Source organism: Phyllobates terribilis, unplaced genomic scaffold, assembly GCF_046119375.1.
Source record: "Phyllobates terribilis strain yellow unplaced genomic scaffold, ASM4611937v1 Scaffold_35__1_contigs__length_13245226, whole genome shotgun sequence".
Taxonomy (NCBI): Eukaryota; Metazoa; Chordata; class Amphibia; order Anura; family Dendrobatidae; genus Phyllobates; species Phyllobates terribilis.
This window is the reverse complement of record NW_027362795.1, coordinates 12622064-12635352: the sequence shown is the minus strand read 5'-3', so window position 1 is coordinate 12635352 and position 13289 is coordinate 12622064. Positions and strand designations below refer to the sequence as shown.

Here is a 13289-nt window from a genome sequence, read left to right as displayed (position 1 = left end):
TATGGGTTATATAGGCCCCTCACAGCACCTGTTCTTCTGCTTATGGCACTAGCTTACACTGAGCTAAAAAGACAAGAATAGGCTGAATGTCTTGTCAGCAAAACCTAGCTCGAGGCTGATCTATATAGAATTCAGATTAAAAAATGAATCTCCACAATTCATATTTAACAGTAATATAGCACATCTATATGTGTATAGGATTATAATGTTTATTACAATATTATGGTTATATAAGAGATTTCAAGAATGTGGAATGTTAATTATAAGATATAGTAACTGAAAGTTATCAGACGGTAATGGGCAAGCTGAAAGGATATATAGGAGAGATGCATGTATGTGATCCCTATGGTATGTTATTTTATTACTGTATGTACTGGTTTCTTGTTTTGTAAAAAAAAAAACGAATTAAAAAATCTCAAAAATTTATTGGATTAAAAAAAAAGAATAGGAAAAAGTCTTCTCCCCTGTGTGGGTTCTCTGGTGTCTAACAAGATCTGATTTATGGTTACAACATTTCCCACATTCTGAACATGAAAAAGGCTTCTCCCCTGTGTGGGTTCTCTGGTGAATAACCAAAGTCAATTTCTGGTTAAAACATTTCCCACATTCTGGACATGAAAAAGGCTTCTCCCCTGAGTGGGTTCTCTGGTGCTTACACAAATCTGCTTTCTGGTTAAAACATTTGCCACATTCTGAACATGAAAAAGGCTTCTCCCCTGTGTGGGTTCTCTGGTGGATATTAAGATGTGCTTTCTGGTTGAAACATTTCCCACATTCTGAACAGGAAAAAGGCTTCTCCTTAGTGTGAGTTCTCTGGTGTCTAACAAAATCTGATTTCCGGTTAAAACATTTCCCACATTCTGAACATGAAAAAGGCTTCTCCCCTGTGTGAGTTCTCTGGTGCTTAACAAAAACTGATTTCTGGTTAAAACTTCTGCCACATTTGGAACAAAACAATTTATTGTCCGCTGTGTGTATTTTTTGATGTTTAACCGGTTCCCGACCGCCCACTGTAGATAAACGTCGGCGCTTGTCGGGCTCTGTGCAGTGCCGACGTTTAAAAACGGTGGGTGGTCTCGCAGTGCTCAGGACCCCCAGGGTCCTGCAAGCACTGCGATTCCGGTGCAGAGCGTTAGCTCTGACAGGGTACATCATCAGGACCTGATTAGATCAGGTCCCAGTGATGTTAACCCTTTGCTGTCTTCTATATGCTGTGATCTATAGTGATCGCGGCATATAGGAGACAGCAGGAAGAGAGGGGGTCGTCTTACTTACCTCCGAAGACCTCCGTTTCGTTTGAGGACCTGGGGTTGCTATGGCAGCTGGAGGTCACATGACCGCCTCCAGCTCTGCCATATATGGTGTCCTTCCTGTCTGACTTCAGCCTGTATGTAGCTGAAGTCAGACAGGAGACTCTGACTGAAACAGTCAGTGAAGATCTCATATAATGTAATATATGTGTATTACATTACATGAGATCAGTGATCAGAAAAATAAAAATTAATGTCCCATACAGGGACTAAGTAAAAATGTAAAAAAAAGTAAAAAAAAAGTTTTTAAACTATTAAAAAAAAAAATCACAAAATAAATAAAAATAAATAAATAAAATATTAAACCAATAAATCCGTAAATTATTACAAAACCAAAAAAAGTACACATATTTGGTATCGCCGCGTCCGAAACAACCCGAGCTATAAAACTGTCACACTAATTAACTCCTTCTGTGCACACCGTAATAAAAATAAATAAAAAACGGAGCAAAAAAATATGCTTTTTCATCATATCGCCAAACAAAAAGTGGAAAAAAATGCGATCAAAAAGCAGAATAGAAATAAAAATGGTACCACTGAAAACGTCATCTTGTTCCGCAAAAAAAAGCCGCCATACAGCTCCATCAGCCAAAAAATAAAAAAGTTATAGCGCTCAGAATAAAGCAATGCAAAAAAAATATTTTTTTTTCTATAAAATTGTTTTATTGTGTAAAAGCGCCAAAACATAAAAAAAATACAGTAAGTGTAGTATCGCTGTAAACGTACTGACCCGAAGAATAACGCTGCCTGATCACTTTTACCACACGCAGAACGGCATAAAAAAAACTCAAAAAACAATTCCTGAAGTGTTTGTTTTTGTTAACTTTACCTCCCAAAAAACGGAATAGAAAGCGATCAAAAAATGTCACGTGCCCAAAAATGGTTCCAATAAAAATTTCAACTCGTCCCGCAAAAAACAAGCCGTCACATGACTATCGGCCGAAATATGGAAAAATTATAGCTCTCAAAATATGGTGATGCAAAAACTAGATTTTGCAAAAAAAGCGTATTTTAGTGTGTGACAGCTGTCAGTCATAAAAACCCGATATAAATCTGGTATCTCTGTAATCGCACCGACCCGAAGAATAAAGTAATCTAATCAGTTATATCACACTAGGAACGGCATAAAAAATAAATAAAACAAATATTATTCACCTGCTACTGATTTGTTTATTATGTCTCCCAAAGATCCCAGTAAGGCTCTGCTCACATTTATCCTGTGCTCTGCGCTGAGCACTTACACCAGAGTTTCCGTGTAAATCTCTGAAATACGTGATTCAGCCAGAACCCATGATGGAAGATTCCCTGTAATGAGGCAGATATAGGCCACTGTGGATGCCGTCTAGCCTGGGATCCCACGGTGTCATTTGTTTTAGGCGTGCATAAAAGTGCGGTTGGCCACAGTTTTGTGCACTTCTGAAAAAAAGGACACCACTAAACAGAGGCCAGACGGAGTCCAGAGTAACTCTGCTGCCTCATTACAGTGAATGGATCCCGCAGGGGTTTCATCTGAATTACATCACTTGGAAAATTAGATGGAAACCCCGATGTAAGTGCTCAGCCTAGAGCGCCGGATAAATGTTACGTAAAATGTTCCCAATAAAGGCTTCAACTCAGTCCTCAAAAAAAGCTAGTCCCCACTCAGGTCCATCATCTGTTAAAAATATAAGGGACTTCCAAGTTACTGGTAGCAGAAAGGCTCTGGAAAAGCAAAATGGTCCTTGCCCCCCAAAAGAAATTCAGAAAATTTTGTGCTCCCAAATCCAAATGCCTATTCTACAATAATTTGTTCTCCAATTGTCAAATAGCGCTCCTTCCCCCTCAAATCTCACCGTATGGCTAAGTGGTACGATACAGCCACATATGGGGTATTGACACTTTTAGAAGAAATTGTGTGACACATTTCGGCACCATTTTTACCCATTGCCCTGTGTGAAAATGTAAAATCTGAGGGTGAAACATTTTTTTGTGGTAAAAATATAATTATGCTTTTTTCACTGCCCAATGGTATAAATTTAAAAATTAAAAAATGCTCACTACTTCCCTAGATGAATTCCTTGAGAGGTGTAGTTTACAAAATGGGGTCACTTGTGGGGGTTTCTGCTGTTTTGGCATGTCAGCGACTCTTCAAATGTGACATGGTGTCTGCTGCCTATCCCAGCCAACATAGCGCTTCTTTCTCTTCCGAACCCTGCCGTACACCAAAGCAGTGGTTTTCCCCCACATATGGGGTATCGGCGTACTCAGGAGAAATTGTACAACAAATTTCATGGTGCAATTTATCCTGTTACCCTTATGATAATGCAAAATTAAGGGATGAAAAACGGTTTTGTGGGAAAAATGTGAAAATTTTATTTTTACAGCTCAATATTATAAACTTCTGTGAAGCACCTTGGGGTTCAAGGTGCTCACCACACATCTAGATAAGTTCCCTAAGGGGTCTAGTTTCCAAAATGGTGTCACTTGTGGGGGGTTTCCACTGTTTAGGCACATCAGGAGCTCTCCAAACGTAACATGGCGTCCGCTAATTATTCAGACAAATTGTACATTCAAAAAGTCTAATGGCGCTCCTTCCCTTCCGAACCCTGCCGTGCGCCCAAACAGTGGTTATCCCTCACATATGGGGTATCAGCACGCTCAAGAGAAATTGCACAAAAAAATTTGGGGTCCATTTTTTCACGTTACCCCTGTGAAAATAAAAAAATTGGGTCTAAAGTAACATTTTTGTGAAAAAAGTTAAATGTTAATTTTTTTCTTCCACATTCCAAAAATTCCTGTGAAGCACCTGAAGGGTTAATAAAGTTCTTGAATGTGGTTTTGAGCACCTTGAGGGGTGCAGTTTTTAGAATGGTGTCACTTTTGGGTATTTTCTGTCATAAAGACCCCTCAAAGTGACTGACTTCAAATATGATGTGGTCCCTAAAAAAATGTTTTTGCAAATTTTGTTGGAAAAATGAGAAATCGCTGGTCAACTTTTAACCCTTATAGCTCCCTAACAAAAAAAAATTGGGGTTCCAAAATTGTGCTGATGTAAAGTAGACATGTGGGAAATGTTATTTATTAACTATTTTGTGTGACATATCTCTCTGATTTAAGGGCATGAAAATTCAAAGTTTGAAAATTGCAAAATTTTCAAAATTTTCGCCAAATTTCCGATTTTTTCACAAATAAACGCAAGTGATATCGAAGAAATTTTACCACTATCATGAAGTACAATATGTCACGAAAAAACAATCTCAGAATCAGGGGAATACGTTGAAGCGTTCCAGGGTAATTACTTCATAAACTGGCAGTGGTCAGAATTGAAAAAATTGGCCTGGTCACGAAGGCAAAAACAGGCTCTGGCGCGAAGTGGTTAAGAATAGACTTTTCGAGGGTAAAACTATTTCCATTTTCTGAACGTGAAAATGACTTCTTTCCTTTAGGAGCAGTTCGTTTTTCAATGCTTATTTTTTTATTTTTATTTTCCTTCATAGTCGGTAATGAATCAGAAGACAGGATCTGTTCCATAGGGTTAGATGATAGATCTTTGCTTTGAAGGGAAGATGCGATATCTGGAGAAATGGCATTCACTTCACTTGTATCCTGTGGGATCTCAAGATCATCCGATTTAAAAATCTCCTGTCTCTCTGATCTCCAGGTACAGTCATCTGCTCAGAAAAAAAACAATTAATAATTTTGAATAAAATATCCTTGAAATTTATATTTTTGAACATTTCTACTTAAAATGTCTGTAGAAATGGTAAGTTATTGACAGAATGACAGTGAAAGGTTAAAACCTCATAGAATGAACCAGTAGAGCGTGGTGTTCAACTATTTGTTCATTCTGTCTACAAAATATGGAATAAGAAGCAATCAAAAAATGTTATGTAGGCAAAAATGATACCAATAAAAACGTCTACTCATCCATAAACCAATCCAGCAAAGTCCGGTCTCCCAAAGTCAAATATCCCCTTTGCTTCAGAGCCTTGCAGTGTGCTAAAACCATATTTAGCATCCATGTATTTGGCATTACCATAGTGAGAAGAACCCACTTAATTAACGGTGTGTGTCTCCTGGAGCACAATCTGGGCACTATGTGTTGGGTAATAAAATGGCACATGTGTAATTTTCACTCTCCAACATCCACTGTGTGCTAATTTCTGGAAAGTGGCTGTGGAGTCAAAATATTCAATGCACCAATAGTTAATTCATTGAGGGTTATAATTTTCAAAACGGAGTTATTTTATGGTGATTTCTACTGCTCTAGTTTTCTGTCATTTATATTAAGGCTTCTGTAAATGGTGTGTCCCATCTCCTCTGGTGATAAGCAAGGCAGTCCCTGGGATCTGGAAAATGGAGTATATAGCACCAAGCCTGTTTGTGGTAGCCATCTTTTGAGCTGCCAGGTGACCATGACCAGTGTCCCCAATACATTGTGTCTGCAAACTATTCCACCAAGATCTGCATTCAAATAGCTAAATGTCGCTCCTTCTCTTCTTAACCTGCCATGTGCCCAGACAGTAGTATACAACCGTATATAGGGGATTGTCAAATTCAAGAGAAGTTTAAAAATAATTTTTAAGGTCCATTTGTTTCCTATTATCCTTTGTGAAGAATTCCAAGGTTATCACCACATAAAGTGACACACATCAGATTTGAAAATGGAGCCTGATTATTAACACAAAACTGGCTGCAGGAAGGGGTTAAATCAGAGTATTTTGGGAACTAACTACTGTAGTCAAAAACTGAGACTATAGACAATAACACATCTACTGAAATGATCAAACTCAACAGTCTTCATCAGTTTAAAACGAGTAACTAGTGGTGAAACCTCTCTGGGGTAATTAGAGTATGGGGCTCGGTGGCTCTTGGCAATCTAAACTATCATAAGGGACAATATTTTCTGTCAGATGACTTTCAAGAAGAAATATTAGACATTTAAAGACAACTTTTTATATTAGTGCAGAGCTGAGGTGTCTTAAATTTAGCCCTCGGGCATTGGGAAGAGGTAATGGAGATCTTCTTTTAAAGACAAGGGAGGGAGTTACAGAGTCACATAAGTGAATCAGGCCGATCCCACCACAATCAAACTATCGTAGAGAATGAACCTGTAAAAAAAGACAGAATAAAATATATGTTACATCCCCAACAACGTGTGTATCAGGGGAGAACTACAACACTAAACCGGAATTGCAGTCATTTATGGTGGACCATTGGAGCTACTATGAGTTCTGACGAGAAGAGTAGAGAAAGTATTAGTGCTCCCTGTTTCAGGAGAGATTGTGACGTAATCTGAATTCCTTAGGATTTAAAACATAATGGAATTTATGACATGGAGTGAATCCATGAAGCCAGGGCTTGAGCCAACACATCTCCTGCAGGCGTGAATATATGGCTATTACAGCCATCAGCCACGCACAGCTTAGAGATATATCATGGCACAGGTGTAATGGTTTTATGTAGTTTATCACTATCCTGTTTGAAGTTAATTGGTTTGAAAAGTCAAGATAAAGGGAAACTCTATTGTTATTGTACAGAAATTCACACTTGTCCCTCACTGCACATTTAATGTTGTCGATCATGAAAGTGAAGTTTGGCCAGAAAGACTGGACCTGGTCTTGTAGGGATCATATGAGCACATTCAGCAGCACAGAAGGGAGAGAAGGTAGATTCATCCAATAAGATATCAGGGTTCTAGGAAGCCAACAGCATCATTACCCTCCGCTTTCTCTTACAGTCCCATCATAATATTTTTCTTCAAGTGATTTTATAAGTTGTCAGCACATTCTACATACGTTGTCATTTGGCTTTGTGGTTTATAGATCTGGGCAGGTAAGGGTCAGCGTCTCCTAATCCCAGGGGGTAGGTGGATCCTCCAGGTTGTAAGTTCTCTGGAAAAGGGCTTTCCCAATTCACAAAGTAATTTGAACATTTTCAGATGGAGGAGAATGTTGTGGTCTAGCGGCAAAATGGTGCTTACACAATTGTGATACGACCGGTCTACACCACCAATAAAGTAGCCACAGCCGGTGACTGAGAAGACTCTATGACTTCTCAGCATTTAGTGGTTACTACTCACATGTAGGAATCTCCTCTTTACACCACTCTTCAGACCTCACATATGTCTCTGTAGTATTAATATGGGTCAGATCTTCACCCTGAAACAAATATTGTAAAAGTCACAGACAGATGGAGAAGTCACATCTATGATCAGCTCTAATCCTGCTATCTCCACCATTCTCATTACACAAGCATAAAACATATAATACTGGTGGATAAAACAAGACTGAGCACAAGACCTTCACAGCCGTCTACACATCATAGGGGAGATCTCATGACACCTTCTCTCCATCTACCTGATGAGCCGGAGGAACGCTGAGATCTTCTTGTTTACAGTCCTGAGGAAGAAGAGGATGGGGACATCTCTCTGGTGTTGTCCTCTTACTGGATAGATCTGGAGGAAACACATACAGGGACTGAATTCATTCTTTACATACAGATAATTATAGTCCGTGTGTATTTAGTCCTGTCTATTACCTGGTGATGTGAGGGGCTGGGGAACCTCCATCATGATGTCCTTGTACAGATCTTTGAGTCCTTCTAAATACTCCCACTCCTCCATGGAGAAATAGACAGCGACATCCTGACACCTTATAGCAACCTGACACATACAATGATACAGTCATCCCCCTGATCTCTCCATAGCGTTACTGTATAATGTCCCAGCATTCCCAGCAGTGTCACCTCTCCAGTCAGCAGCTCAATCATCTTGTAGGCGAGTTCTAGGATCTTCTGGTCATTGATGTCCTCATGCATCAGGGGGTTAGGTGGAGGCCCACTGCTTGGGCGCAGGGGTTTTTCCCATCCCTCAGACACAGGGTCCTGACAGCGCTCACTAGAGATCTTCTTCACTACTGTGTAATCCTGGTTATGGAGAGACACATTATTAAATCTCACTACAGACATTTCCAGAGTCCTCACCTCTCCAGTTCTGTCCATCTGTTATTCCCATTGATAAGAATGATGTAATGTGACATCATCAGAATCTCTCACCTCTCCAGTAAGACGGAAGAGGATCTCTAGGGTGAGGTGTAATATCTTCTCCACCATCTTGTCTCTGTCTATATCCATCTTTGATGGGTAAATCAGGAAAATTCTCTTAGAAGAATTCTAGAAGATCTTCACTGAGAGGATCCGATATTGTAGAGACCTGAATGAGAAGATGAGACGATGTAACATCATAAAAATCCTGTGTAATAATCCAATTACTGGAGATAATAAAGGGAAACATATGAGGAGATATATTATTTTACAGTATTTAGTTTTTTTCTTTACATCTACTAATAAAACCTATATATTTTATGTCACAGAAAACATCTTCCATAACACTAATTCTCGTCTCATTTACTGACACTGGAAACGGCATTAGCAATACTGCAGGAGATATTCATTACACATGACATGGAAATAACTACTTCATGATGAGGATGACATATTTATTTCTACTACAGCTCTAGATACATATTTGGCCAGAGTCCGTCACTGACTACATCTCCACCGGCCGTCTATATGAATGTTTCCCGTCTTCCCCGGTCTCTACCATGTTAGATCTCATGTCTGATTCACACACAGAAGTTTGAGGCTTTTATAAAAGCTTTTTTGTTAGCACAAACACCGCGGACAGGAATTATTTGATACCAAAGCCTCCATATACAGTTTTTTTATGGGGTTTACTTCTGCCCTCAGGTTTTCCTATATTACAAGAAAAACACCAGAAAAAAAGCAGATATTAAAATGTTTCAAAAGAAAATTGGCACCGACAATTCTTGTAAAAAGAAAGAAACTTGCAAAAAGTATTAGGCCCATTGTTATTTCTTAACAGGTTAAACATTTGTTTTAAAAAAAATAACTCTTTTGGGCACCAGAACATAGATGTACACTGCAGGGATGGCACAAGTGCGGCTGCAACAGAAACCTTGGCAGTTTAACCACTTGCTGCTGTCAAAAGGAAACATGGCATCTAAGAAGGTTTGACAAAGTTCGGCTCAATTGCCCTCCTCACCCAAGTACTCGATAGTAATAAGTTACCTTTTAACACCCCCATACACATTAGACTAAAGTTGCATTAAAGCACTGATTTCAGTGGGGTTTAGTCGACTATATAATGTATTTGGGGGCCTCCCGACAGATGATATCAGGGCAGAGAAGGATCTGGCATCCTGAATTTCAGAGGCTAATCCATTTGTTCTTCCTGTAGATAATCCTCCGCTAGAGGAGGCGACTCTCTCATACAGATCACAGGAAAGCTGGAATATTTGTGTATATGGTGGAGTCTGGAGAGATAGCCGTCTGCCAAATGACCGTTCAGCCAACATTTATCTCATGTTTATGGGGTCGTTGGTATTACACTGACAGGCAGGGATAATACACGGCACTACAGTAGTACAGTGCATCACCTGAGCAATCAGAGGTTTGCATGTTGTATGATCGCACTAATCAGTGTTGTTTAAAAAAAAGTTTAAAGTGAAAAAAATATCACAGTTTTATCAACAAGAAATATCAGTCACTATAGTGAAAACAGATTCACTGCGCAATGTTAGGCAAGTCACGTCCATAACAACAATAGCTATAATTGGGCCCCCCAACCTCAAAAGGAAAAAAAAAAAAATATATATATATATATAGAACTCATATCTCCCAACTCTGCAAGCCTGGACCAGATGATGTGGAGATGAATGAGGAAGAACAATGTCCAAGGGTACGTGCCCACGATCAGGAATAGCAGAGTTTTGGATGCAGCTCACCTGCGCTGCGTATAAAACGCTACATTCCACATTACAAGCACAGTGGATGGGATTTATAGAAATCCCATGCCCACGGTCCTTCTATTTGACGTTGAGTAAACTCACCGGTGGTGCGGGTTTACGAGCCGCAGCATGTTAATTTCTGTTGTGGAGACACTAGTCTCTGGAAACAGAAATTTCCACAATAGAATGTATTAGATGTGGTAAATCCGCATTGTTCAATGAACACATGCAGATTTAACTGCGTGATTGAATGCATCGTATTAATGCATAATGCAGAAGAAGCAGTCAGGAACTTTCTGGTTACATGTAGCAGGACATAACTTTTGTTACAAGCCACAACAGTCCAGCAAACCATTATGAGAAGGCCCATCATCCCCTGTGTCACTACGGCCCCTGAGAGCTACTCTAAGCTCCCAGTTGATTTGTGAGGACCTCACTGGCTGAGGTCCATCGGTACAACTCCTCAGTAGTACTCTCTATGTCCATTCGATGACTGGCTTCCTCAGGGGGCTGGGGTTATAATGCAATAAAAAATGGAGTCACTTACCTTTTAAAGCCTTTGCTTTAGCACCATAGGTCCAATAGGTACCAATAAATTGGCCACTTCTATGTCCAAAATCTTAACTGCTTCTTGCTCTTTCTTCCTGCAGTCATAGTGGAGATAATATGGCGAAATTTTAAATTGATCTACCACTTTTAAAGATAAATCATGTTTTAATGCTTTTAATCCTTTAATTAGGGTTTATTTACCCCTACGGTAATTTGGTAATACGCAAATATCTCATAGGTCCTGGGTTTATTAGTATCTGCACCAAAAATGGGGCTAAGTGAGTATTTATTAATTAGCCATGGGGTAGATAGTACCATTTTGTGTATGTAGGAGGCAGTACTGTGGGAAAATTTTACTGTGTGTGGGGAGGTGGCAGTACTGTGGGAACATTACACTGTTAGTGGGGGATGGCAGTCCTCTGGAAACATTATAATGTGCATGGAAGGATGGTGGTATTGTGGGAACATTAAACTTTGTGCTAGGGGAATGCTAGTACTGTGGGAACATTATACTGTGTGTGGTGGGAATGGTGGTACAGTGGGAATATTATAATGTGTGTGAGGGATGGTGGTATTGTGGGAACATTAAACTTTGTGCTAGGGGAATGTTACTGTGGGAATATTATAATGTGTGTGAGGGATGGTGGTACAGTGGGAATATTATAATGTGTGTGAGGGATGGTGGTACAGTGGGAATATTATAATGTGTGTGAGGGATGGTGGTACAGTGGGAATATTATAATGTGTGTGAGGGATGGTGGTACAGTGGGAATATTATAATGTGTGTGAGGGATGGTGGTACAGTGGGAATATTATACTGTGTGTGGTGGGAATGGTGGTACAGTGGGAATATTATGTGTGTGAGGGATGGTGGTACAGTGGGAATATTATAATGTGTGTGAGGGATGGTGGTACAGTGGGAATATTATAATGTGTGTGAGGGATGGTGGTACAGTGGGAATATTATACTGTGTGTGAGGGATGGTGGTACAGTGGGAATATTATAATGTGTGTGAGGGATGGTGGTACAGTGGGAATATTATAATGTGTGTGAGGGATGGTGGTACAGTGGGAATATTATAATGTGTGGTGGGAATGGTGGTACAGTGGGAATATTATAATGTGTGTGAGGGATGGTGGTACAGTGGGAATATTATAATGTGTGTGGTGGGAATGGTGGTACAGTGGGAATATTATAATGTGTGTGGTGAGAATGGTGGTACAGTGGGAATATTATAATGTGTGTGAGGGATGGTGGTACAGTGGGAATATTATAATGTGTGTGAGGGATGGTGGTACAGTGGAAACATTGTACTGTGTATGGGGAGGATTGTGGAACTGTGTAAATATTATCTTTTGTATGAGAGATGGCAGTACTGTAGGAACATTATACTGTGTGAGGGGCATCATACATACTGCATAATGGGTGTAAGATTGTGCGCCATAAAGAGCGAAAATCCTCAGTGTTGTGCGGCATTTGTATAAGAAGATTGCCATCTGTCGTCCAAGTGGAACCCTCCAGAACCAATGGGAAGAGGTAGAGTTTCAGGAAGGAGTCTAGATGGTTCACCGGGTAAGGTGACTTTAATGACCCAGTTTCTTGACATAAAAGGCCAGCTCCCCAAAATGGGAGCAGATTTGTTGCCAAGCAAAGAATAGAGCACGATATGTGCAGGGGAATCTGAAGCCGAGGAACCAGGCTGTAGTAAAGCGCCCAAGGCCCAGACCTGCGCCGGTCAAGAGCCGAAGTCTCAACTACGCCAGTCAAGGCCAGAGAACTAGACCCCAGTACTTCGGGTATGAGAAATGCCCACAGTTGGATAAGCACCGAAGATCCGCGAGGAGATTCCTCTCGGGAGTGTACGCCTACAGTGAAGAGTGGGAGGCGCAAGTGATCCAAGCTGCTGCTTCCAGCACTGACGTATAGTACTGGGGTTGGTCCAGGCTACTACAACAAGCAGGGCAAGGCTGGTTGAAGTGATGGCGGCACAGCGAGCCTAAATAAACTTTGTCAGGAGGACTTGCATCCTAGGGGGAAGAACCGGAAACCCCCGCTAGGGAAAATAATATATACAGTGGGTACAGAAAGTATTCAGACTCCTTTAAATTTTTCACTCTTTGTTTCATTGCAGCCATTTGGTAAATTCTAAAAAGTTTTTTTTTTTTTCTCATTAATGTACACTCTGCACCCCATCTTGACTGAAAAAAAAACAAATGTAGAAATTTTTGCAAATTTATTAAAAAGAAAAACTGAAATATCACATGGTCATAAGTATTCAGACCCTTTGCTCAGACAATCATATTTAAGTCACATGCTGTCCATTTCCTTGTGATCCTCCTTGAGATGGTTCTACTCCTTCATTGGAGTCCAGCTGTTTTTAATTAAACTGATAGGACTTGATTTGGAAAGGCACACACCTGTCTATATAAGACCTCACAGCTCTCAGTGCATGTCAGACCAAATGAGAATCATGAGCTCAAAAGGAACTGCCCAAGGAGCTGAGAGACAGAATTGTGGCAAGGCACAGATCTGGCCAAGGTTATAAAAGAATGTATGCAATACTCAAGGTTCCCAAGAGCACAGTGGCCTCCATATTCCTTAAATGGAAGAAGTGTGGGACCACCAGAAGTCTTCCTAGAC

The 13289-nt window shown here is 40.2% G+C and overlaps 1 pseudogene; it reads right to left on the bottom strand.

The window, feature by feature from the left end:
* LOC141182722 (uncharacterized) overlaps positions 1-13289 on the bottom strand; it is an 86205-nt pseudogene that overhangs the window by 26351 nt on the left and 46565 nt on the right.